Here is a 25,289-nt window from a genome sequence, read left to right as displayed (position 1 = left end):
AACATGCACTCTCTGTCTCTTGTTTCTGATTAATGGGTGTCAGCTTCATCGTTAGGTATACTTTCGACATGAGAGAGTCACAAGTGGTTCTAATCTTTTTAAATCGTCTTCATAACTCCTAATTCTAATAAAATACAGTGAGTGTCTTCCCAAAGAGGCACCCAAGTCCTGGAGGATGATTCTAGCAAGAGTCAAGTGAGAGGAACAGCACATGACCTAAGTTCCTACCACTAGCTCGTCTGCCTTCCCTAAAGGTCATGATGATTTGAACATGATAAGAACCCGAAGCCAAGAGGGTAAGAGGTAGATGCAAATACATATATTTACTGTCCTTGATTCTTAGACATGGTGATATGAATGCAAAAATGATTGTCACTAAGGTGTAAGAGGTGTCTCTAAAGTATCATAGGAGCTGGATAAATACAGTGGTTATTCCTTGGGCTAATACCAAATGAAAATAATTCTTACTTACGGGAGCTAGTGGGAGGATGCTGCTTCATACGCCATGTGGCTTCCACACACACTGTCAAGGCTTCCGTTTGGAATGTCGCTTTAACCGAAGAAGACACACACCAGAAAGTACAAATCAGTGGTACGGCATTTGCCTAGCATTCAGGGAAACTCGAGTTCGGTTCCCTCATACTACCAAAACTAGAAGAAAAGCAAGCAAACACACGAAAACCAAAACATAAAATAAAAGACCTAGGGGAAAAATGTAATTGATCAATTCCAGACACGGGTGCAAACGACGTGATGACGTGGTGAATATCTTCCTGAGAGTTAATTGTGGATAGAAAGTAAAGCAGAGTCCTGAGAATCCCCTCTGGATAAAAATAGAAGGACAGGAAAGACAATGTGGAATAGAGGAGGGGTGGGGAAGAGGCATGAAGGTCAAAAATCCTGACAGCAAATGCTTCAGCTTCATGGACTGCCTGGGGCTGTCCCCGGGTAGCACTCTGCAACTCTGAATAAATAGAATTTTCTAATCTAGAAGGAAAGAAATTTTGTTATACAGGACCGTGAAGTGATGTCCAACCAGAAACACTTATTAAAGAATTTTTCCAGTGGACTTTTCTGTCAGTATTACTCTGAGAAAAGCAATATCAATATCTCTGTGACCTACGCGTCCTTGTGAAACTCTCGCCTGTGTAAACACTGCGTGTCCACGTTTCTTCCACATTCTTTGGAGATGAGTTCAGCCTCCAATACCGCTCAAAGCAGACAAAGCAGGCTCCTTTTCCAACAGGGGAATTTTCTCTCAGAATGGTATGGCTGGAAGATGCTGGAATAAAATGATTCTGGGTCAAGTTTGAGTTTCATACTGTAATGGACTCCCTGGGGGTACGATGCTTCCCTGAAACCAAAGGAATAAACCATTTTTCCTTTGTAATTGATTCTTAATCTAAGAACACCCAGGGATGGAGGGATTGGATGCATTAGGGCTGCTGAAAGTTGCAAACTTCTTACACCGTTTAGAACCAGTAATTCTTATTTATTATTACAGGGTGAATATAATGACTAATAAATCACAAACGATTAAAAATTTAATTCCCGCTTTTGTTTGATATAATTTGTCTTCGAACTTTTGGAAGCAGCTGCTCGCATCCCATCCATCCATCCTCAGGATGCAGAAAGGAATGCATGCGTAGAATGCATGCGTGCAGGTGCTCAGCTCCCTGTCTCCATCTGTAGAGTTGAGAATGCCACCTAGGGAATGCTGCTGCCCACTATGGGACGGAGCTTCTCAGCTCAATGAATACAATCAGGGTGACTCCCCATATACATGCCCAGTGGTCCTTTTCCTAGGAGATTCAAGATTCTGTTGAGAGTTAACACTAACCATCGTAATTTGGAATCCTGGTAACCTATTCGTCTGGACTTTGCAATGATGAGCTTTGGAATGTGTGTTAATGATGATGGCAAGTTGGCAGACAGCTCTGCTTCTAGATAACACAAAGGAGATGGTTCTGTGAGGGTCTCCCCTACACATCTTTTTATTTTTTGCCTTAATTAATTAATTAACTAATTCATTTTTTTTGAGACAGGGTTTCTCTGTGTCACTTTGTTGCCTGCCCTAGAAGCTCTTGTAGACCAGGCTGGCCTCGAACTCACAGAAATACTCCTGCCTCTGCCTCCCTAATGCTGGGATTAAAGGTTGCGCCGCCACCACCCAGCAAAAACATCCTTTCAGCTCTGCTTTAAAAGGACCAGGTTGCATATTTTTCATACTGAACTTTTTTTAAAAAAAAAAGATTTATTTATTTATTATGTATGCAGCATTCCTTCCATGAAGGCCTGCACACCAGAAGGGGGCACCAGATCTCATTACAGATGGCTGTGAGCCACCATGTGGTTGCTGGGAATTGAACTCAGGACCTCTGGAAGAACAGTCAGGGCTCTTAACTGCTGAGCCATCTCTCTAGCCCACACCATCTATTTAAATGGCAGGAAAAGAGTCAGAGAAGAAAAAGGGACTAGGCAACCAGACCATTTAACATCCATAGCTACGTGAGTCTGCTGCTCAACTGTCCCTTCTGGACCTTCCTCGATTCATGCCAGAGTTACCTGGTGGTATGTTTGGCTCAAAATTTTGAGCAGAAGCACCTGCTGTCTGGAACTTGACTCCTCCCACACAGTGTCTCTGCTCTTCTAGCAACCCCAGGTTGACGTCTCCACGTTGTTGGAAAACACTTGGCACTTGGATCTCCTTTTCCATCCACAATAAATAATATTTAGACCTTCAATGCTGGAAGGATATGCTCAATAGGCTAAGGTGGCAGCATATGTTGGCAAAAAGAAAGTGTTCTGACCTTTGGGTGAACAGAAGACTTTAAAAAGCTATTGTTAAAATGTGGCACAGGGAAAGCATGATTTAAATGTAAATCTTTTATCTCCAAAGCCATAAAAGGCTATGCCTTGAAGGTACAAGAAAATGCAAGCTCTAATGTGCAGCATATAAAAAAAATTAAAACATTTAGTGCTGCAGCAAATCTGCTTTTCTGAACTGCATTTTCATCATAAAGCACTTAGAGTATATAGTATTTTATTTATATTTAAAATGAGTTGTTCTTTAACCATCTCATCTCCAGTTCCTCGAGTTCGGGTTGTTACACTTGGAATCTAGCTCCCTGGCAACCCTGCCTTTCTCTTGCTCTTTACCTCCAAGATTGCTCTGTGCCTGTCACCAGGCGGGGACTTGAGTGCCCTTAGCGGGCAGGCTGACTTTCTTGGATCCTCTCCAGCTCCAAGGGCTACAGAAGTCTCCAGGAAGGCCAGACTCAAGATCAAAGTTCATAGTTCCACATCCACATTCTTTGACCCTCTCCATGGCTTTGGGGGGAAAAGAAATAAAAAGCCTGCAATGATTTGGACTAAGCCGCGGGGGAAGTGGGCTCCTGGCAGGCACTGGATATGGGTTGCAGATTGAGCACAGTTGGAGCTCAGGTTCTTGCCCAGACTTCCCTCCTCCTTCTCCATATGGCTCTCTTGGTGCTGATTGTACCCCTCTCTAAACCAAATCTGCTTTCCCCTTTAGGAGTTCCCTGCCCTTCCCCCATGCTTGCCTTCCCAGGGTGATTGCCCATCCACCCCCCACATTTGTTTCCCAGGCCTATTCCCTGATACCTCTTCTGGATTGGGCAGGTTTCTTCTCTCTCTGTCTCAAAAGGAAACAAATTCCTTATACAGCCTTAACTTGATACTTCTTTTCTGTGAGGTCAAGCTCTCTGGAAGCACCTTGAACTAGGAGCCTCATCTTTTGGGTCCCCAACACTCGCAAACAATAGACATTTGATTGCCCTTTTCAGTGCACAAAGAAATGTGATTTACACATAGTTTTCATTCTGAATTTATTTCTTTACCGTTCCATATAACCTGGGGTTAGTTTCCTCTGCCAAGAAGCCTGTTCTGCTCCATCCTCCCTGTATCCAGACTCGAAACTTTCATCTTCTATGAAGTTTTACATACCCATGTGTTTCTTCATAGCCCCAGTGCAATGATTAAAGGATGATATGCATAATTTTATATTTATTGCTTCCCCATCTAGACTCTAAGACTATTGAGAACAGACCGTGTTTATTGTGTTTTTCACTGTGTTTATAATGCCAGGGCAATGTTTGATATTTAAGGCTACAGTACTATTTTTTGTTAGCTGAGAGATAAAGGGTGTGAACCAATGATTTTCAAGAAGCACACATGCTCACTTGTTTTTTCTATTTGTTCAAAGTAGCTTTAGTTTTTCTTCTAAAATCTTTACATTTCTCCAATGTATTTGTTACTAGCCAGATTGTTGGTCTTCAAGCCTCAACCTCTCACCCTTTGTTTGCTTTTTCTGCCATGGTAGTCACACATGTATTCAGAAAAACTTCTATATAGTATACACGGGGCTGGCTAACTTCCTGTCAGCTTGTCATGAGTGAGGGTGGATCATCTGGGGAGAAGGACCCTCTACTGAAACAGTGCCTCCATCACATTGGTCTGTGGACAAGCCTAATGAGAAACTTTCTTGATTCAGGGTTGATGTAGAAGGGCCCCCACACAGTAAGCAGGGCCTTGGACAGGCAGTCCTGGGTTGTATAAGATAGCCAGCTGAGCAAGTCATGAGGAGCAAGGCAGCGAGAAGCACTCCTCCATGGCTCTACTTCAGTTCCTGCTTCCAGGTTCCTGCCTTGATTGAGTTCCTACCCTGACTTCCCCTCATGATAGACTACAACTATGTTTAAAATAAACTTATTCTTCTCCAACATGCTGTTGGTCATAATTTTATCACAGTAGAGAAAGCATGACAAAGACACCCACATATATTCTTCTTTAACCATAAATAGGTGCTTTAAATTCTATCATTGTGAAAATTAAATCAGAAGTTTTTCCATATGCTTAAGCACATAGGACAATATATGTAACAATGGTCTACAACTTTTTCCCTTAAAGCCATTGTCCCTGTGAAGCATTGACATACTATCTCATATTTAAACAATGTGAAGTTCCCTAGTTTACATTTTATGGTCATTGAATCACTCTACACATGCAGGTCCAGCATTACCACTAGTCAAATGGCTACCACTTTCTCAGTAGCCACTAAAATGCTTCTCAACTCTGGTTTCAACATTCATCACCTCCAAATGCATTCTGGAGCTTTACTTCCCCTGAAACACTGTTGAGAAGTAGAGAGTATAATGCTTGTATAGACCATGAAGGGTCTACCCTCAGTGACCGGTTGTGTGTTGCTTTAAAAGGGAAATATTTGTCCTCCTATAATCCATGTCTTCCTTCCTGAACTTCTGCCATGGGACGATGAAGGGACAAGAAGACCCTGCTCAATGCTCTGAAGCAGCTTTTCGAACTTTCCAGCTTCCAGAACTATGAACCACTATGTGTCTATTCATCATTTATTGCGTAGTCTTAGGCTTTTGAAAAAAGCACAGACAGATTGAAACCCTGTCTAATCACTCAACAAGCTTCCTTTTTGAAATCCTACCTGAGGTCATTATATTATCTTTCTAAAAGTTTACATACAAATGTTTTTCACTGTGCTGGATCACATACTAATCTAGAAAAAGGAGATAATGAAGGATAATTCTTTGGATAGATAGTGGTATTATATCAATATTGAATTTCTAAATTAAAAAAAATATGTTGCCATGTAGAAGCATACCAGCCTTTAGGAAAATATACAGGGAGGAGTTTGAAGTATTAGGGTGATAAGGGATGTTTCATTCTCAAATAGTTTAGAAAGTGGGTATTTGTGGGAGGTGTAGGCACAAATGAGCAAAATGTAAACAATTGATGTGAAAGCTCTATGGAAGCCCCTCTATTAATCTTAAAACTTTTTTGCAAATTTTAAAATGATATGAAAGCAAAATATAATAAAAACAAGCTTTTAAAGGTGTCATAAAAGTGTAGGGGGAAAGCAGAAACAACCCACATCTTAAAAATAGGAGAAAGACTAATTAAATTATGATGCATTTACATGATGAAAAATAAAGAAGACAGTAAAAGTGTTTACCAGAAAATATTATCAAAAAAATGAAAGCTGCTTAATTTAGAGCGAAGGAAAAATAGTTGAAGAAAGTTGAAAATATTAAATTAGTTAGTTAGGGTTTCTATTGCTGTGAAGAGACACCATGATCATGGCAACTCTTATAAAGGAAAATACTCAATTTGAGTCTGGGTTACAGTTCAGTGGTCCATTGTTGTCATGGTGGCAAATATGGCAGCATTACAGACAGGTTATGGTGCTGGAGAGGTAGCTGAGAGCCCTGCATCTGGCCATGCATGAAGCAGGAAGAGAGAATGAGGCACTGGTGTGACTTGAGCATCTGAGACCTCAAACCCGGCCCCCAGTACACACTTCCTCCATCAAGACCACACCTCCTACTAGTGCCCCTCCCTATGTGCCAAGTATTCAAACAGGACAAGTATTCAAAAGAGAGCCATTCCTATTCATACCACCACAGCTTTGTAAAACCATAAGGTTTACCAATCATTGATGGGACTGTGGGTGATTTTTACTGTTTATCATAGTATTCCTTTTCTCATACATCTAAAATGACTACTGCATATGAAATTTATAGAAACTAAAAATATATTATTTCCTGGTCTCTGTTTTCTTTTTCTGGGATGTTTACTGGCTGGGGATGATGAAAGAAAACAACACTTGTTGTCTAGAAAGGGCTACCTCAGGGTCCAATGTTATAATCCAGCTCAGCATGAGAATGGCAGACATCTGGTCTACCTGCTCTGTAGATGCTTCTCTGAGCCTGTATTCCCTGTTTACAAGATAAGCTTCCAGCATGGGAAAGTGTACTGTGGCTACTGCTTTCTAGCAGTTCTGAGTTAGGGAGGTGGGGGAAGGCTGTCTCTGTGCTGAAATGCTTGTTACTCTGGATCCTTGGCAGTGTTTGAAGCCACGGCTTAGTGATCAGGAAACCTGAATTTAGAACTAACCATGTGACCTTGCAAGGATTCTTAAATCTCTCCGAGCTCTAGTTTTCTTATCCATAAAGTTGGCATGTTAGCACTTAGCTTGTCATGTAGCTATAAAGATAATGGGGCTTCGTCGTGCATTTGATGTGTGGTGCACCTCCAACATGTCAGGAACTCCTGCCCATGAAGAGACTGTCTCTTGATCTTGATCTTTTACATTCTAAGATGAAAAGAGAGACAGACGCATATGCAATTCTCTTTAACCAATAAGCCCCGTGACCTGCACAAACATCCTATGATATGAGTTTTTGACACTAAAAGACAAGATAAAAGAGGACAAATTAGAAAATCATCATATTAATAATGTTGAGGTTTTACCAAGTCATGTTCTTGCCTTGAAATTCAGATTCATCCCCCCCCCCCCCCGAACTCCAAAAGAAATGTGATCCTAGGCTTTTGCCAAGGGTCAGAAACTAAAGATAGTCCACAAAGGCCACCCAAATGTTTCTTTGGATTCTATTTCCTGTGATGTCACTATGGAGAGCTGCTCCCTAGAAATCTCCTCCTGTAGAGCCAGAGGCTCCAATGCCAAATGAACAGCCACACAGTGGACAGCAGCCACACACAAGCCAAAGACTCTTCCCTCCAGAGCAGTGGCTCTGCTTCTCACCTGAGGGCCTGGTGCCTGGACCAAGCTGCTGGGATGCAGCAAGCTTTGGAGGACCTGTCCCTTTGTTGTGTTCCCACATTCCAGGAATGGACCTTTAGGGCCTAATGTCCCCCCTTCTAGGTTGTTGTTTCACTTTGACCTCATCTTCCTACCCTCATTTCTGTTTCTTTCTTTTGGAATAGGGATGTTTAGTATATGCCTGTCCTACCTGCCTTACATCCCACAGTGAAATAAACATGAATGAAATAAACATTCACTGTGAAATAAACATGAGTTACTGAAAGCCAGTGGTAGATATAGGCTGGATACTGATTAGACACTTAAAGATTTGGTCCCCATTAGAAAATAATGAAATCTTTTGGAGGCAAGGCATCATGGGCAGTCCCTTGACGAACATTATGAATACCCAGCATCTTCCTCTTCTGTTTTCTATTTTCGGTATAAGATGAGTCTGTACTACCACATACATCCCAATTTTTCCATTTAGCACTTACCTCAAAGGCCCAAAGCGTGGGTCTACCCAGTCATCAACAGAGGTTGAACTAACACAATCTGAAAAACAGGAAAAGCAACTTGGAATATTTCAAACTCCCCAGACAATGCTTAGATTCAGCTTTCAGGAAACCTTGAGAATATTTGACTCCTGAATGAAGATGACCCTGTCTTAGTTCTTTATTAATGCTAGCCTTTTTGTGGGGGGTGGGCAGGGAGGGGGACAAACAAAGCCCCACATTTTATAAACTTCCCATAAAGTAAAGACACTCTAATACAAACCTGTCCAAAGTTAGATCCCCAAGTCAAATTGTTTAAGGGTAAAAGCAGAGGGACCAAATAATTCTAATGACCAAAGCCATGATAAGAAAGGAGTGTGTGAGCATGAACATCTTCCAGTTCTCTCTCTTTCTCTCTTCTCTTCTCTTCTCTTCTCTTCTCTTCTCTTCTCTTCTCTTCTCTTCTCTTCTCTTCTCTTCTCTTCTCTTCTCTTTCTTTCTCTTCCTCTCTCTCCCTCTTTCCTCTCCTTCTCTGTCCCTTGCCTCTCTCTCTACTTCTCTTCCCTCCCCTCTTCTTTCTCTTTCCTTTTCTCTCTCTCTCTCCCTCTCTCCCTCTCTCCTCTGTTCCTTGTTCCTTCCCTCCCTGCTTCCTGCCTTTCTTTGCTCAGGCTCACCCACTCAACCACCAGTCCCTATTTCCTGTCCTCTAACAGAGCTTAGCAGAACGTGGATAAATCCATAATTATTAACTAACAACAATGATGTGCTCTGCTTCCCCTTCAAGGGTATTTACATGGAAGAATGCATATGCACGCCTGTAATAAGGAAATGAAGCTCTAATGATGAACTAATCAACACCGAGTTGGAGATTTATTATTACATTCATTCGTTATTTGCTGTGTGGATATAAGGCAGATGCCCAGTCTCAAAGATCTCATGGTGTACAGAGTGAGAACACACTTGTCATGTAGTCAGATAGTCGGGCAGTTCTTTCTTTTTTTAATATAGGATTTTCCTGTGTAACCCTGGCTGGCTTGGAACTCACTATGTAGCCTCCTTTTGCCTTAAGCTGGTGGGCTAGCCTCTTGCCTAGGCATGCACCACTACACCCAGTTCTTAGAAAATATTCTACACAATAGTCCACCTTTCATTCAGGGCAATACTGGGTTACCCAAAGCATGGAGCAAGCTCCTCTGAGGAGGGGATTGGGGTGCCTGGGGATTACCAGGGAGCAGCCAGAGAGTGTTGTCCATTTCTCATCCCCTATGTATGATGGGTTAGGACCATTTGAGAGGTGTTGGTGGTGAAGTATAGAGCAGCTAATGGGCTTAGCCCAGGTAATGCAGCCAGCCATGGCAGCCCCAACTGCATCTCTAACCTCTGGCCATTTTCCCAGACAGCCTTCAGCCTTCTTCCTTCCAAGTCATATCAGTGAGTGGCATACTAACAGCAGTGCCCTTTCTTCTCAGATGTAGAATGGACCATATGACTCCAAAGTTTCAGATCAAGTCTGAACGGCATCACCTTTGCTCAAGGACTCAAACTAAAGCCCCTTCCTCCTCCTTTTAGGAAGAGAATGGGAAATGGCAATCCAGTTCCCCAAGCCATCTGTTATTTATGAAAAAATAAAAAACATCCAAAATGTTGGCTCACTAGAAATATATACATGTGTGTGCATATTGTGTTTATAAATACAAGTAATTATTTTATATTATGCTCAATTTTTTGAAATCTTTAAATTTTAACTGAGAAGGTGTCTGATTTCACCGAAGCCAGAGAACAAGATCTTGACAACATCGTTGTTTTTAAAACCTCAAAAGCCCATTTATGGATTCATTGAATGAATGTTTGAAGCCTGTTATATTTAGTCACAGTAAGAAGACCTCAGAAAGCTTAGTGCCAAAAAGGGACTTTTTCAAATATGTCCAACCCTGGTGGGGGTGACTGGTATGGAAAAGAGCAACTTGATTTCAGTTAAGTTCTTCCAGGGGACATGGGGGTCACCTAATCCAGATCTGAAAGCAAAGACAAATTGGGCCACCGGGGCAAAGAGGTGGACGATGGTGGTATTGGGACTGACTCAGAGTGCTGATAGCCAGGTACACAGCCAACAAAGTGGTTGCAATGTTCCCAGAAGGCAACCATCCAGGTTGCGAGGAATTCAAGGAAGAGATGGGTATGGATGGCACCGGAAGGAAAGCAGAAGCCAGAAACAAGTAGAAAATTGGAGCTTCGTGATAGCAATGGAAATGTGATGACATATTTAGAGCAGATATGCAACATGTCAGGGTTGCTCCCTGGGCACCTGGCTGCCCATTTGACTGGGGATTAGGAAATGATTACAGACACATATGTATGGAGAGAACATGTCCAGGACCAAAAAACAAAAAAAAAAAAAAAAGCTGAATTCACCAGATAAAATATGACCTCATTAACATACTCCTTGCTATTAATAAAAGGTGGCATCTCAGTGTAGGTTGAACTAAAATTTACCTTTGCATTGTTGCAAACATTTTAAAGACAGTACTGAATGAAGACAAGATTGCTATGCTATTGTGTTTTAAAAAGAAGCTTTTCTTTTGACGTTGTTCCAGTCCTAGGATAACAATTTATACATGAAAACTGTACTTGGATAATTACAAATAAATATTAGTTATTCATTAAGAGAGACCTGGCATTTCACTGATCTTAAAATTATAAACCTGCATTTAAAAAAAATCAAACCAACACATGAGTAATTTAGACCTGGCTTCTCTCCAAAAGCAGGGTTTACTTTGCCAGCTTTAACTGATTTGCTCACAATGCTAGTAGGCAATTTTGGAATTGTGTAACCAAAATCTAAATGGCTCTTAATAGCCCCAAAGAATTAATACGTCTTCTACAATGTTAGCAATTTATTCCCTTCACACCAGCAGGTTCTGGGTCACTGATTATTAAATTCTTGGATTATTTGTAGGAAAAGTCAATGAACAAAGTCCTCTTGTAGATTTGTCCTTTTCTGTTTGATTTTCTTTATTTTCCTTGGGCTTCATCCACTGATAGTAAACCATTCATTTCTCAAATATTGGACAGAATCGTGCACTAAACATAGCAATGCATTGTGGTTCCTGGGTGATGAAGGTTCTGTTCCTGTCTCCAAAGGATCCACCAGATGGTGAGGGACACTGGAACAGAGAGGACGTGTGTTTGAATGATAAAATAAATCTCAGGAGTTTACTTCGGGTCTTAGGAACCATGGCAGAGCAAGCACCCACCTATGGGTATAGCTTCTCTGAGCAGGGGGTCTCTTTGAAAGCCTGATTAAAACCTGCCACTGACAAAAGGCATTTTGGACAAAGAAACAGAGATGCAAACAATGCTGAGTATGTTAGAGAAAGTTAATTATTTGAGACTGCACAGAGATATTTTCTGTAGAATTTGGAAGGGATGCAGACTGCCCACAGAGGTGTGGCATCTCACAAGGGCTTCACATTCCATACTAAGTATCTTGGCAGCTGGTAACAGGTCTGTCCCAGAATGCCATGCAAGCCTCCGGCTTCCTAATCCTAGAACACCCTTTATATCTCTTCTCATCATTTCCAGAAGGTGTTGGCATCCTGCTCAAGCGATAGAGCAACAGAAGATTACGAGAAATCTAGAAGTGAAGCCCCATGTCCCTGTGGCAGCTTCTACTAGAATAACTTCATACCTGTCACCAAGTGTCCTTTCCAACACTCCATGTGTATACGCACATAAAACTGAGAAAAGGCTTTGGGAATTAAACTCCAATGATTTAATTTATAAAATAAATTAAAGAACAAAATTAAAACAGCAAATTGGTGCTTTTAAGAATAGTTTCTCTGAGTGGATTTCTTTAGGCTTTAAGAAGCCTGATGAAAACTTATAGCTGGTTTTGAAATACTCGGTCCTTTTCAAAGTCATAAAAGCAGAGGCAAGTGGGATATGAAATGCAAAATGATATCTCAAAGCATGTGTGCATATGTCTTCATACATGCTTGAGTACCTGTTATGTGTGTAAGCATGTGAGCGTTAGTTTTCCTTTGCACCCTGCCATCTAGGCAGCAGTATGGTTTTCCAGATGTGGTAACTATTAGTAGGGTGAGGTATCAACCACAAGAATTCACAGAAAAACATTTCAAAGACCTAATTTGAATATTAAGAGCAAACACAGGAAGCCTCAAAGCAAAGCAATGACATCATCAATCTAAGAGTGGGGGAGAATTTGGAGAGAAGACCTCCCTGGGAGCCTTGATCTGGAAATATTCTCAATCTGGGATGGGAACATGAAAAAGGAGACCTCAGCTTTCTGGAGAAGTCTGGTTCCCCTCTCTGTCACCCACTTTTCTTGTTGCTGTCATAAGATACAGAATGAAACACAACTTCAGGAAGCAAGCATTTGCTGTGGCTTAAGGTTCAAGAGGCTACATGCCATTATGCAGGGGAAGAGACTGAGGCAGGACTGGGGAGGCAATGGGTCATATTGCATCCACTGTCTAGAAGCAGAGAGTAAACATGAAGTGAGACTAGGCTGTAGAGACTCAAGAATGGCCTCTAGCAACTCATTTCCTCCTGAAAGCTCTAGGAAGAGTGCAGTGGTTTGGAACTGTTTAAACACAAACACTTGAGGGTACATCTGACATATGAACCATGGCTACTCTGAACCTGCCTCCTAGAGATGGAGTAATTTGAGACGTGAAGAAAATGGTTGCCGTGGAGGATGTGTGTAGGAAATGGGTTCTTGTGCTGTGGTTGTCCGAGGATTCCTCTCATAATCAAATCTTCTTACATCCGCAGTCCTTCCCATTTTTAGAACCTAACACTCTTAGGAAGAGTCTATGGAAGAAGGAAGCCCTGTCTTTAGAAAATCAACAGAAAAACTAGGGAACAGAACTATTTCATAGCAGCTGTACTGGCACACATGGGAGGCAGAGACAGGCACATCTCTGAATGCAAGGCCAGCCTGGTCTAGAGTGAGTTCCTCCCTGTCCCCCAAAAAACCCACAAAACAAGCAAGCAAAAATGTATCATTGCATCCAAGATTCTTATAAACTATACTTCATAATTACCCTAGATGTCTGGACAAACTTTCTGTGTGATGGTCTATGGTCTGCCGTTCAGTGCCATTCAGAAAAACTCAACCCTCTGCTCTAGCCATCTAAGGCATGAACTCTTTGACAAGATAAATATGGACAAAACAAAAACAAAACAAAACAAACTCTTGCATCCAGAAAGCAACCAGGCCAACTGGTCAACCATGGGGAAATTATGGGAAAAATTTTTTTTTTTTTTTTTTTCTTCAATACAGCCCTGTGTTTTAACTGCAGAAACCAAAACTGCTCCCTACAAGTCAGGACCAAGAGAGAAGCATGAAGTTACTAATTATACATGCAGGGCTTTATTCTTCCCTAGATACGGATGCCTAGCTTGCTTCAAAATGAGTCAGAGTGGCAGTCAAAGGTGGCGGGGAGACTGGGCTCTGCGGCAGCCACTGCAGAGGTAATGAAATCCTCTTATAAGCCCATGTTGCCTCATAATGATGGAGCATTTTCAAAGCGCAAGTTCGTTAAACAGCAAAGACTCAATACGACTATTCACTGCGCCGCTTTCCAGGGAAAAGCCTCCAGTGTGCATTGAATATTTTAGTATTTTCTTAGAAATGATTAGTTCTTTTAATTGCTACAAAAAGTGTTTAGGCAAAACCACCTTCACAACTATTCCAGCAAGAAGTAAAGTCGGGAACTGAAGAAAAACAGAATTTTACCAAATCCTTAATTTTGCTCTTTGTTTTTTTAACCACATTAGTGAACAAAGTAATGAAATAATATATCGGTATGTGCATGAGCTGAAAGTATGGCAGGGTATTATTTATGATAAGGAGTTGGAGGGTAGAAAAACGTTATAAAAGAAAGTGGTGTGATACCTTGTTAAGCAGAAATCTGAATTGCCACTCAATGCACTTACACGCATTTAAAGACATTTTCCTTTGGCTTAGAGACTAATACTTGGAGAGAAACTAAAAACTATGAGTGGAAAATAATCTTACCCCTAAACTCTACTATCTTCAGACTATCAAAGCCAAGGTTTTCCATTTCTCAACTTCTCCCCCCCCCCCCAAGTTCATTTAGTTTTACAAAATTGAGATTCTGGATCTGTGCGGTTTCTGATTTAAACTTAACACCTAATAGGTACACTTTATTATATTTTCATTAAACAATTTGCGAAAACATTCTTTTCATCAGCCAAGTCAGTGAAAGTGCCATTTTAATTAATTTCACAAGCAGGGTTATTTGGGTCCTGTTTCCCTTTTCCTTTAGCGCTATAAATAGAATGAGGGCTACATTCTTGCCTGTGCCTTTCTCTAGATCCACTACCGAATGCATTCTAAGTGAGATTCCTTAGTAGGCCATTTAGATAGACAACGCCTACTGAGAATGCTAAGCCGGTACAACCCGAAAGACAGTTGAAAAATCAGCCTGTCACCTATCTTTTGCTAATATCTGTCCTTTGAAACACAACCCCACTACTAGGTTGTCAGTATATTTTCAGAAATAGGATGCCATGATTTTTTTTAAAGACGACATTGGCACATTACTGTAATTCTTTTAAAGTTTGATTTTTAGTATCTGTTGGGCTGTTAATGAAGCTCTAATTTGTGAGGGGTCTAACAATATGAAGGACAGTATCCATTGCTCTGTCTACTATGTTTATACCTTTACTTTTTCTGTTCTTTTAAGAAAGACTCAGAAAGAAATCTCGACCAAATCTGGGCCACCCATACTGTGCCAGCCGTTCTTCCCGCTCGAATCCAGAGATTGTTTGGGGAGGGGCATAGAACATTCATGGTGGGAAATCAAGAACCTTTGTGGCATTTGGATGCTGTGGCTTGAACAATGACATGGAGTCCTTGCTGACAGTGCCACAGGCCTGTGTGTCTAGTCGTCATGAAAAGAATGAGACTAATTCACAAGAGAAAGAACCAAGAAATACAACTGAGCATCGGCAGGCATTGTTTGAATCCGTGATCTAGGAATTGGATTAAGTGACTAGAGTCAAAAGCAAGGTTTCAAACCCTAGCTTGAGCTACGATTCTGACACTCAGATGAAGAAAACTTCATTTCTATAGTAAGTAACGACCTCTTCACTGGAGGGGGGGGGATGGAGCACACCTTTAATCTTAGCACTCGGAAGACAGAGGCAGACAGATCTCTGAGTATTAAGTTTGAGGCTAACTTGGTCTACAGAGCAAGTTCCAGGACAGCCAGGGCTACACAGAGAAGTCCTGTCTCAAAAACAAAAGAAACAAACAAAAAAGACATTTTGTTGTATAATAACCATTGGTTTATAGCAAACAAGAGAAGCTGGACTTCACCTCAGACAAATGCCAGGGAGAAATACAGCACTGGGGAAGATTCCAGAACGTAATTGTCACGTGAAACAGCAATGACTTGAGAAACTGAGGCAAAGCGTAACACAAAACTTGGGCCATGCCTCTTGAAGGTGCAGATGGCTGTATGCATTGGGAGAGCGGGGAGTTTTGCAAACACCACCTGGTGCACCATCCAAAGGGAAGCTTCCCAGCATCTATCTGCCCAAATGAGCTTTCCTCGCCTTTTATCTGAGTACGACCTTTTGTTTATTTCTGGTGCTCATTTATATTATTGAGGAAATTTAGAGCAGCTACCTGTAAAGGTTGAGTGACAGAAAGAGAAGCCTGGGATTTAATGCCATTCAAACAATCGTGCATTGCCAGGCAGGGAGAACCCACTTCTGAGATCTCAAGTGGCCTTCTTTGCATGTTAAGCTTCGAGGGTTTAGAAACAACCGCCCAGCACTCATCTTTGAGTGAGATCAGCCAAGCTTGTTCTTAGACTCGCCCAGATGGAGTACAGTGGAGAAGCAACTCCGCACAAGGAAGACCTAACTCATAAAAGCACTCATGCTTGCTCCAAGGACACATCTAATCCCTTCACACATGCTCACATATGCATGCACATGCAAACCCACACGCTTAAGTGTATAAGCACACCAGCCATGATGTCCATTAGCCATTACGATGATAACAGGTGCTCATTTGGGGAGACTCATCCCTATGGTTCTCATGTTTCACGTGGGCTTGAGTTTACACTGGGAAGAAGGAAAGTGAAGGATGCACTAGCATTTTGTCATTCCTTGACAGCCATTATTTGCAATAAATCCCCAGGAAATTGGGGCTCTTTAATGCTCAGATGCTCCCAATCTATTTGCTCAGTTCGCTGAGGTCTCCAGATGCCCCGCCCTCTCACATCTTGCTCTCTGTCTCCTTGGTTTGAATTGTAGGAGCAAAGTAAACAGAGGGCTCTGTTCAAGTTTCCTTTTTTACAAATGAGCCGTCAAATCGTCCATTAATCAGTGCTGGTTCCCAGGGGCCAGTTTGCACTGTGGACATTTCCTTTTCCTTTCCTGATCCCCATTTTGTTGAAAAGATTATTCGGGTGCGGGGGGGGGGGGGGATGGCATGGCAAACAGTAATAAGCCCTGAAGAACAGAGTTAGGAAAGCCAGCTTTTGTCTTTCGCTGTATGCAGTTTCTGGCCTGAGCCAAATTCTCATCGTTCAGCCATTCAGATTCCTGAATTTACTCTTGGTCACTTTAGACATACTTTAGCATTTAAAATGGCCCTTCTTCTCTGCCGAGGACATGGAGTACCCATTTACTCAGACAAGTGTTACATGTAAGTTCTTCGGTCTCTTAAAAAAAAATCCCCATAGGGTCTTCAGGGAAGAAAGCCATGAGCACAGAAAGGCTGAGACAGGGAGTCATGTGACTCCTGTGTTTCAGCCCTCCCACCCCCCACTGTCCATGCACAGGCCTGTCAGTTCTGACAGCCTCTGCACTTCTCTGAGAGGATTTCCTTTAAAAGGCAGAAGGAAAGAATCTATATGTAGCTCAAGCTGGTCAAGAGAACAGCAGGCCTAGACTGTCCACCTCTCAGCTGTGACTGAGATCAGAGGCCAGCATGCTACCTGCATTTTCCCTACACAGCCCAGTAGGATGAGACTCCTGCACACTGGAACAGACACCTCTGCACCCTCATCAACAGATGAGCTGTTTAACATCCGTATGTTTAGTACAAATTGGTTCTGAGCACAATAAAATAATATGCAAAAGTTGGTACAAAATTGGAGCCAAATGTTGGTTTGTTTTGGTTTGGTTTGGTTTTGAGGTATAGTCGTTTATCATCCACGTTGGCCTTGAACTTGCTACATAACTGAGGGTGACCTTGAACTCTTGATCCTCCTGCCTCTTACTCTTGTGCGCTGGGATTATAATGTGTTCCCATTCTTTGTTTTATGTGGTGTTAAGGATGGAACACAGGGTTTTGTGCTTACTCGGCAACCACTCAACTGCATCCCCAGGACTCCCCTAATTTTTTTTTGAAAAGTCTTTCACAAAAGAACTTCCTTTATTTGGTTCAGGGTGACTGTGCTGTGGGGAACCCCTTTCTCTCTATTTCTTCTTTTTTATCTAGCCTCTTATTTACATTTAGAATAGAACTCCCATACCATCTCTTAAGGGATTTCTTCATTTTGCTTTACCATTTTCAAAAAGCTAATCTGTTTGTCTAACCCAGTGGGGAGGGAGACCGACAAGTATAGACTAACTGGCGAGAATTTGTACTTGTGAAAGAAAGTCAACTGAGGCTAATTCAGAAGCTAAGTGGTATTAAAAGTTTATCTCGCCAGTGTTAGGACAAATACTGATCACCCTCAGTAAACGAAATCTGTTGATCTGGATTGATGCTCTCGAGTCTTCCAGGAGATCAGGATGGCTTGCTACTCCATACTTCAATAACACTGCCTGCCCATCTGAACGTCTGGACTTGCATTGGATGTGACTCACTCACACCCAGTGAGCTGTTGTTCTCGTTCAGAGAAGTGTGAGACCCTTGAATCATCGATTTTGTGAGCACAAACATGTTGGATTTCGCTGACATATTTTAAGACTTTATTAGCCTACCTTCCTTCACATGTCCTACAGGCTTTGGCAGTTTTGCACATTTAATTGAAACACACTGACTTCTATAAAAATTAGGAAGAGAGGATGGATATGTTTAAGTCAGAAAAAGAACTTCTCATAATCTCTCTGAGTGCTTGGATGACCGGCAGTCCCTGCTGCTTTGCGTCCCACAGTGTTGTTTACCCGGTTCAGATTTGAAGTCTCGTCTGACCCAGGATCTGTTTCAGTCTCTTGGCTTTTGTGGGGGGGTAAGAAGGTTGGGGTGCTGGGGGCAGGTGTCCCCACTGGAAGTCAAGAGACATCTTCATTTTGCATGCTTCCCTTGGCGTCTGTGCCACCCAGGAAAACGGACCTGGAAAAGTCGTGAATGGACGGGCAGTTCCTGTGTCAGGGGATCTATGTCTGGACAAGAACTTGCCAAGTCTTCCATCCATCTGCCCAGGCCCACTGACTTATGTGGCTTCCTAAGCAACTTAACCCTGATTTACCTCTGGGTGAGCCAACAACTGCTGAGTTCCTCTGTGAGGCAAATCACATTATCCCCCTTGGAAACAAACGATGCGTTTTAAGAGGAACATACGCGGGCCCTGGCCTTGTTCTCTGGCATGCTATTAGAAGCCAAACCTGATTCCTGCTAGGACAAGGTGGCCCTACTAGCAGTAGGTGAAAATCTCAGATAATCCACATTCCCCATGTAGCCATTCCAGTAATTCTTTCCTTGTTGACCTTCGCAGGAGAGACCAGGTTGTTCTTGGATAGCAAAGCAGGATTGCAGACACACTCACACGTCACTGAGAAGGAAAGGAAGTGGGCTGCCTTCTCTGTGGGGACGTAACAAACACCCAGGCACTCCCAGAGAAATGCGGAGGGACCTACTTGAACACAGTTCAGGTCAGCCATTTAAACTGGCTTTCTAGACATGAGGTAAATATTCCATTTTTTTAAAAATATTTTCTCTCTGTTATGTTATATAAAAAGCGGGGTTATGTGTTTGCAGAGTGAAGCTGTTTATCACCCTATGAATGGAGAACTGAGGATGAGATGACCGAGAAACCAGGTTTGAGGACCATCAGTCACCGAAGAAGGGTAACGGGGTCCCAGTTCTCTACTGACTAACGCCATGACCTCCAAGGTGAGGCTGGGAGTTGGGTGAGTTCTGGATGTGTGAGGTCTGCTTGTGGGCCTCAGTCACTTCCCGCCTCATATGACAAGCTCAACGGTTAGCACAAAGAACCTCCCAGAGGCTTTTGCCACGTCACTAAAGCTATAGAAATCTCTAAGACAGTGGTTCTTCAAGTTCCCAATGCTGCGGCCCTTTAATACAGTTCTTCATGTTGTAGTGCCCCCAAACCAAAGTTTGTTGCTACTTCATAAGTGTGATTTTGTTACTGTCGTGAATTGTAATGTAAGTATCGGATATGCAGGCTTTCTGATATGGGACTGTGTGAAGGGGTCATTCAACCCCCACAGGGGTTGCCTCAGGTTGAGACCCACTGCTCTAAGAAAGCTATCCCCTCACCCCACCTTACCGCACCTCCACCTTTCTCTGGCCTGGAGGTGCCTGCTGAGGCTAATCTGGGATAATATGGGAGCTGAGACACAACTCTCCTCTAAAGTTCAAAGAATTTCAAATAATTTCTTTTAGGAATAAAAGGGTAGGAGGGAACATTCAATACTACAAATATAAAATCTTGTACAGAACTTAATATTATAGAGAAAATGATTTTAAACAAAATATTAATCTTAAAAAACTGAAAATTACTACAAATATGAAAACAAGGAAGAAATCATTTACACTGCAGTCTTAATCACGCCTATGCAATTTTCCCATCAAGTTTCATATATAAACTTTTCGTTGCCTCTTCATTTAACAGGGATTTATGTCATTTTCCATAGAGGCAAGAGCAATGATACTGAATGCCAGATCTTCCATGGTTTATCACCGTGGCCTTGTAGCACTGAGCATCGAGAAGTCAGGTTCACACGAATAACTTGGTACTGGGGAGGTCATATGAGCCAGATTCATTGTAAGGTTCATTTCCTGAATGCGCTGGACAGTGGAGGGATTTCTAGCTGTCTTGTTCAATGACTGATTTTTATGCTCTTCGGGTGATAGCACTAATTGCCCAGTGTGCTGATTTCCATGGAGCACACGCTCATTGGAGCTTTGAAAAAGTCATCATCCACGTGGATACCTCGCATCCCACCCACAAGAAAACCAAGTCTCTCTCCAGTGTGGTTTTCTAACTCCTGTCTGTTTAAGTAATCAACCAATCTGAAAAGTTGACTCATTATTTTGATGGGAAAATTTGTTTCGTCTCTGATATGACTGGAAATAAAAACTTGTATTGCAATTTTATTTGGGGGTAGTGAAATATTTTTTCAGATTCATAGAAATACATGAACCTGCCAGGAAGTGGTGGTGCATGCCTTTAACCCCAGCACTCGGGAGGCAGAGGCAGGCAGATCTCTGTGAGTTTGAGGCCAGCCTGGTCTACAAGAGCTAGTTCCAAGACAGGCTCCAAAGCTACAGAGAAACTCTGTCTCGAAAAAAAAAAAAAAAAAAAAAAAAAAAGAAAAAGAAAAAGAAAAAGAAAAAAAAACAGAAATACATGAACCTAACTTTATTCCATAGTTCACTTATGGTTATATGTACTGCTTACAAAGCAAATTCTTGGCAGGGGAGAATTTTAATTTTTGAACAGGTAACAATGAAAATTGAATCCTCAGTTAGGAAGACTTTATGCAAATGATCAAAGGGAATTTAATTTTACAGAAACTTCTCGTCTTGTAGCTCTCAGACATTGTTTTTTCCCTGTCAGACCAACAGAGAAAGAGAATATGAGAATTTCCTGGCTTCATGCCTTGATACCAATAGAATTACTGTATTGTTAATTTTAACTATGACAAGGAAGAACAGTGGTAAAAACTTAACTGTGTGAAAACTATGCACTATTAAGCAGTCTCCCCTAAAGCCACAGCTATACTTCCCCAAATGAATTTCTTAGTTTGGTGCTAATGTGGCTTATTTGCACCTTGGTGAGCAGGGGCAGTTGTTAATGTTACCTTACTTTTGTGAACACACTGCTAGAGCTGGTTCTAGATGTTGCAGCTCAAAACTCATTAACTCCATCATAAATTCATCAATATATGAAACCTTAGAAGTAAATCCATGTGGATAACAATCATGTCAGGGGGCCAGGGAGACTGAAGGAGTACAGTTGGGGCACGAGCAACACAATGGTATAATGCCTGTGGAAAGGTTTCTTGAAGTCACTAAATAATAATTAAAAAAAATCCTGTTTGTGAATAACATGACCCAACAACATTAAACATTGCCAATGATTAAACTATCCATTGCTATGGAACAATGATCTTGTACCCTGTAAATATTTGTCACTTGCACTGGTTTAATAAAATACTGAATGGCCAGTAACCAGGCTGCAAGTAAGGTGGGGTGACCAGAACAGGAGAATTCTGGAAAGAGGAAAGGCTCAGTCTACAATCATCACCCAGACATAGAGGAAGCAAGATGAGAATGCCTCAATGATAAAAGGTATCGAGCCACATGGCTGACACAGACAAGAACTATGAGTTAATGTAAGATGTAATAATTAGTTAATAAGAAAGCCTGAGCTAACAGGCCAATCAGTTTATAATTAGCATAGGCCTCTGTGTGTTTCTTCGGGATTGAACAGTGGGACCAGGCAAGACAGAAACCTCTTTCAACAATCCTTTTCCTTCAAATTTTTTTTACTGTTTTAAGTTCCAAACAATTGCAAAAATAAGTATTAAGTGTGAGTAATGTGCATGTAAAGCTCAACTTAGCAAAAATTTTTATGATATTACACATGGAAATTTACTTGTGTAGGGTTATGTTCCCAAAAAAATGCTCATCAAGACAGGTTACTTCTACATCTGCACTTAGCAGGTGAGTGACCTTTAAACACTCATGCAAATGTTAAGTAGCATTTTTACCTTTGTACCTGCTTGTCTTCACCTTCCCCATTCCAATCTTTGCCAGGGCTCTGTCCTTCTAATGTCTCAGGCCAAAGGCCTTGGGGGCCACTTTAACTTCACTCCTTTCAATACCCCACTGCACTAGATGTTGTTGGCTCTAATGCTAAAGATACTCATAATATAACCTTCCTGGTCCCACCTCACCCCTCCCACACTCCTGTGTCAGCCTCATCATCTCATCTAGATCACTCTAATGGAATCTGCTCTGCATTTTCCTTATCAGCTAGGCTTCCTCGTTATCAGCCTAAGTCATCCATGAAAGTAGTCCACTGTCCTGCCCTTCTCTGGGGAAACTATTGGCTGTTGATGGATGTTGAAGGCCGTTTTCTTCAGCATATCCCCACTGGTGAACCCACCAACCTCCATGGCATGTCCATAACCTCAAGGATGACCATGGTAAATGTGTTGGCTCACAAAAGAAAACAAAAAGGCAGCCTGGTGGGAAAGTGACCTGTGGGGAAGGGAAAGTGTTGGCAATTGTGGCAGTAAGATAAAAGGATGGGGTAAATGGAATTCCCCAATATGTGAATGGAACTGCCAAAGAAAAATATCAATAAGAAAGACTAGAAGGGCATATATTGGAGCACGCCCCTTATAGGTCTGAAATTTCTAATGACTGCTCATTTTTCTTTAAAGTGGCAGTCCTCATGATTTAGACAGAGTGCCCTGGACCCTCCTGCAGTTTTGCTTAACTAAAGAAAAGAACAAATTAGAAGGAAAAAAAATGGAACTTAAAACTTGTGCGCCACAAGTACAATTTATAACAGAACCCATCCTCAAGAAATAATCACAAATTCAAACTCACATTTACATACATTCCTCCTGGTGTCCTCTGTAACATCCATAATAACTGACATGGAGTGTATATTACATGACGCAATCTGTCTTCACCCAATGACAAGGGATTACAGGAACATGTGGCCATGCATGACTTTACATGGGTGGCTTAGGATATGAACTCAGGATCTCTTGATTTCACAGCCAGTACTCTGATGCTCTGAACTCTCTCCAAGGCCTAGATATAGTATTTTTAATCTATAAGGATATAATATTTGTGTAATTGCTAACTGAAAATAATTAGGCCATGCAGGATAATCTAACCTTAACAAATATATGTGCATACATATGTGTATATGCACACATATATGCATAAACATATATAAACATAAAACACACACATAGAGAGAAAAGCCCCTAAAGAAAAATAACAGTTTATTGCAGAACAGTCCACTTACTAGGTGGTTGTTATCTTTATTTTTACTTTCTTATCCTCCACATTTCCTTCTACTGTGTATTAGCTTCATGACCAGATAAGTTGGAAAGGTTAAACTTGTATTTCTAGACTGTTCATTAAATGGTAAATTCACATGAAAATGATCATAGCTAGGTGCTGTGGCATGTGGCTGAATTCTCTGCACTTGAGAGGTTGAGGCAGTAGGATTGCAACTTTGTGACCTGCTCTAACAGACACACATATTACAACAGTGTGTAATATGGCCATCATAAGTTTTCTACAACAGTGTATAATACGGCCATGATAAGTTTCAAATGTTTTCTTACCAAAGAGAGTTTCTAAGTTTTACCACATTAAGTCCCAAAGTTTAAGATATTTTTCTGTAGTGTGTATATGTGTTTGCCCTTCTGAGTTTAGGTGCTCTGTCTACAAACAGAAGTCTACAGCGGTCAGATCAGGGTGTCACAGGTAGTTGTGAGTCACCATGTCAGAGCTGGAAACCAAACCTCTGAAAGGGTTGTGAGCGCTCTTGACCCTCAAACCCATCTACATTAAGAGTGTGGATGGCTGTACATATTTTAACCATTTTTTAAAAAAATATATCCAAAGACACAGAACTGAAGGTTCTTCAAGATTCTTGCCTTTGCAGCAAGCTGAAAGGACCGACGTGGCTTGCTAGAATTCCTGCCCAGAGCAGGGAAAACGTGATTATGGATTGGGGTAAATCAGACAGCATAATGTAACCCAGGAGTTTCAGAGATGCCAGATCCCCCCTTGTCTACCTTTGCAGAGAATATTTAAGCAGGTGGAGGCTGTGCTGACGCTGACAAGGCTGGGCTGAGCTGAGCTGCCTGATGAAAAGGCAGAGGAGAGCCATGTGATTGCACTTGAACTATGATGTCATTTGAAATGAGTTCTGCCAGCCTTGAGAAGCAGGAAACTCAGCAAACAGAGCTGAGTGCTCCCTCTTCTACATGCAACGGCATGTCCAGACTCATTTTATCCTTACCACAGGATGGTACAGGGGGAGGGAAAAGAGGAATCCGGAGGTTAAGAAATAGTGTCAAAATATATAACTGTTAAATTGCAGAGCTGGATTTCAAGCATTAAATGTCATGGTCTCTTCCCTCTTCATCTAACTCCCTGGGCAGAACAGAAAGAAGGACTCCGCAGATGTTGCACAAGGTATTCATTGTGATCTGAGATCGTTTTCATTGTTTTGGTAGGGGAGGAGTTGTAGTTTGCTTGTAGAAGGCATTGATGGTTTGCATGTGGGGTGTGTGTGTGTGTGTGTGTGTGTGTGTGTGTGTGAAGTGGGAGATTTGCTGATGCAGTTTTTCTTCTGTCCTTCTGTAGCAGTAAGGCTGAAGCGCCGTCCTCCTGGCACAAATAAACCCACAAATGAAACTAGGAGCCACAATTGTTCTCCTCTGTGAACCGCTTGAAGGGCAGACGATCCCTGATCCATCCATTACCACATGAATAATTAAATACCCTGAGCCTGCAATGAGCCCAGGATGGGCACTTGGTGAAGCAATTGACATTAAATATTGGTGAGCACACACTTGGTCAGTCATTAGCTCCTCCTAGTGGCTCCTTTGGCCTGTGGTCACACAGCAGGTAAGGTGTTCCTTATTGTCATGGAGGAAGCTCAGAGGTTCTTCTGCAGTGGCAACTGTCTCCAGCTCTCAAGACACAAGACCTGACCACGCTGAAGAAACAGTCACACCCCTGAGTGCCAAAGCTGATTTTGTCAGCAAACTAGTTTGACAGACCCAGAGCAGAGCCCTGACTCTTCCACTCCCGAGACGTTTGTCAGAAGTCACCCAACCCCGATGCCTAAGACCACCTAAAAACAGATTCCAACCACAGTTCCATTCTCTGCTGGAGATGGGTAGAGCTTCTGATAACAGATCAAAACAAATACTGTCCAGGTGACCTCCGGCTGCCCTTC

The sequence above is a fragment of the Alexandromys fortis genome, unplaced genomic scaffold, assembly GCF_014885135.2.
Source record: "Alexandromys fortis isolate MF-2015 unplaced genomic scaffold, M_Fortis_MF-2015_v1.1 scaffold_98, whole genome shotgun sequence".
Classification (NCBI taxonomy): Eukaryota; Metazoa; Chordata; class Mammalia; order Rodentia; family Cricetidae; genus Alexandromys; species Alexandromys fortis.
This window is presented reverse-complemented; position numbering follows the sequence as displayed.